We start from the raw sequence: 3,060 nt of genomic DNA on the forward strand, positions 1-3,060 counted from the left end.
TGAAGATTTATAAATATATCATTAATTATTTATATGTTATACTATATTTAAGTAATTATTTGTATTCATTTAAGTAATTGTTTGTCTTTATCATATAAAAAAGTAAGTAATCATATATTCATAGGTATTTAATTGACTTATTTCTATTCAATAATGTAATAATAAACGGTAATAAGTATAGATGGGTGAACTTGACATAACTTAAGTATTTATATGATAGTATGTATGTAAATCTAATATTTAGAACCAAATAAATATCTACTAATAGACAAATCAAGAATATAGTGCTAAAACATAACAATATTTTTTTAAAAAGCAAAAAAATAAAAGCGTTCAAAAGCTTTTGGTGGGCTCAAAGTGCACTCTCTAAAAACGGTGCTCTCCATGCCGCCTACACATCTTCCCACATGCACACACAGAGCACTCCGATGAGGATGTTGACTATGAAAATGCTACATACAAGCTGTGCACGCCACAACATTGCAACATCACATTGGTTAGAATAGAGCACTCCTTCACCCGTGAAGGTGAGTTTGCAAGTGGGACGATAAGGACTCCCGAACCATGACTCCAAAAATTGATGAGAGGGAACACTTTTTCATATGCAAAAGTGGGTAGAGAGGTCATTTCTTCCCCTGAGCTTGGGGAGTGAAATATGAAACTACAATTGAAACAGCTTATGTCTCCAATACATTGAAAGAGAATGAAGACGACCGAGATGAAAGGGATTTGAATTTCAGGGAGAACACAGTTCTTGAAAAGGATATTGATGACAACAAGGAGGAGGAGCATTGTGATATTGATTTCAAGGAGGAAGAAATAGCTCTTGTACAAGCTGCACTATCTATGCACACTCTAAGCATGCAACAAGGTTGTAGAAGTTTAGATTTGAAAGATTAAACAAGATCAATGAAGGTACCTATGGCGTGTTTTATAGAGACAAGGACAAGAAAATGAGAGAAATTGTAGCATTAAATAAATTGAAACTAAAGAAGGAAAGCGAGGGTTTTCCAATGACCTCCTTAAGGGAAATTATTGTGTTGCTTTTTGTCCATCACCCTGTGTTGTGTATGTAAACGAGGCTGTGGTTAGTAGTAGCTTCAACAACATTTCTATGGTCATGAAGCACGATTTGAAAGATGTTATGGAAACCTTAAAGCATCCTTTTTGTCGGAGTGAAGTGAAATGTCTAATGCTTTAGACATCAAATCTACTATATAAGAGTAAGGGTGAACTCAAGATATGTGATGTTGGCCTGAGAAGGCAGTATGGGAGCCTGCTTAAAACCTACACAAACCTGGTTTGTCCTCTTTGGTATAGGTCCGCTGAGTTACTTCTAGGATGTAAGTAATATTCCATAGTTGTAGACATGTGTTCATTGGGTTGCATTATGGATGAGTTCTTGACAAGAGAAGCCTTGTTTAATGGGGTAAATAAACTTGATTAGCTAGACAAGATCTTCAAAGTGTTGGGGACCCCGAATGAAACAAACTAGCATAATTTTTCAAAACTACTTGGTGTCAAGATTACGCTCATAAAGCAACCTTCCAACAAACTCAGAGAAACGTTTCCACCTATAGCCTTTGCAATAAAGACACATTCTTCTAAAAAAAGGTCTTGATTTTTTAGTAGACTTTTAACATATGATCCCAAAAAGCGAATAACAATTGAGAAAGCTTTACAACATAATTGATTCAAGGAGCTTTCATTTCTAAAAATGAAGGAGATGATCCCCACTTATCCGTCTAGGAGCTTGATGGAGAAAGGAGGTGACGTAGTAATGATCCTTTTGCTGAACTAACAAAGCCAGAGCTTTGCCAAGCTGAATTGGGTGTCAGTGGATGCTAGTGAGTGAGGTGAGTAGATAAGTGTGCCATCACTCTGGTGTATCCACCAAGGTGCACCAGTGATGATGATTGTCGGTGGTAGTCATTTAGAAGCTGTACATGTTGAGCTTGACATCTCAACAAATTGAACGACCAATGTTTGTAGTTTACTTTGCCAAGAAATGACGTTTCCTGATAGTGTGAAGGCATAGACAATTGTGGAATGCCTGGTTTCAACAGCACTCTCAAATTAGCATGGATAGACAAGGCAAAGGATAGGATAGCACCCTAAGATGCACACTCTCCAAAGGCGATCACCTCAATCCGAGATCATTGATGATGGCTCCCGAGAATACCAAAGTCGCTTACAAGACTGCTCCTCCTTGCTGCTCTAAGCTCCTCAGACACAACCAAGCTCCGATATCATGTCAAGAAATAGATAAGAAGAGATCTTGAGCTTTTGCAAGGACACATACACACAAAGATGGAGGAAAAAGACTGTACTTCTTAGTCTTTACTAGCTCAAGATAAGAGAACTACAAAACATAAGGAAAAATACATCATAAAAGGTGAACTAGTATGAACCTCTAGTGAGTGAGGTGAGTAGATAAGTGTGCCATCACTCCGGTAGGTACACCATCTTGATGTAGTACAATGGTAGTATCATTGGTGAAGCTATGAGTATCCACCAAGGCGCACCAGTGATGGTGACTGTTGGTGGCAATCATCCAAGAGTCATACATGTTGAGCTTGACATCTCAAAAGAATGAGCTACCAATTTCTATAGTTTACTTTGTCAGGAAATGGTGTTGCTTGATAGCATGAAGGCATAGCCAATTGTGAAATGCCTAGTGATAACATCACCCCCAAACAACAGACCAATCAAAGGACTCTATAGAACCATGAGATGCACGCTCTCAAAAAGATATCACCTCAATCAAAGATCATTGATGATGGCTCTCAAAAATACCAAAGCTGCTTCCTAGATTGCTTCTGCTTGCTGCTCTAAGCTCCTTATACACAACCACACTCTAATACCATGTTAAGGGATAGAGAAGGAGAGATCTTGAGCTCTTGCAAGCGTGCGCGCACACACACACACACACACACAAAGATGGAGGAAAAAGATTGTACTTCTTCTTTAATATCTCAAGATAAGAGGTCTACAAAACATAAGGGAAAATACAACATAAAAGGAAAACTAGTACAATGGTCTAGTATGAACCGCTAGTAA

General features: G+C 38.0%; 1 pseudogene; it reads left to right on the forward strand.

Moving 5' to 3' along the window:
• The first annotated feature begins 580 nt into the window (after positions 1 to 580).
• On the forward strand, positions 581 to 1,848 carry LOC147437578 (cyclin-dependent kinase G-2 pseudogene; annotated as a pseudogene).
• The last annotated feature ends 1,212 nt before the right edge of the window (positions 1,849 to 3,060 follow it).

The sequence above is a fragment of the Adiantum capillus-veneris genome, chromosome 17 (assembly GCF_014529385.1).
Source record: "Adiantum capillus-veneris isolate H3 chromosome 17, ASM1452938v2, whole genome shotgun sequence".
NCBI lineage: Eukaryota > Viridiplantae > Streptophyta > Polypodiopsida > Polypodiales > Pteridaceae > Adiantum > Adiantum capillus-veneris.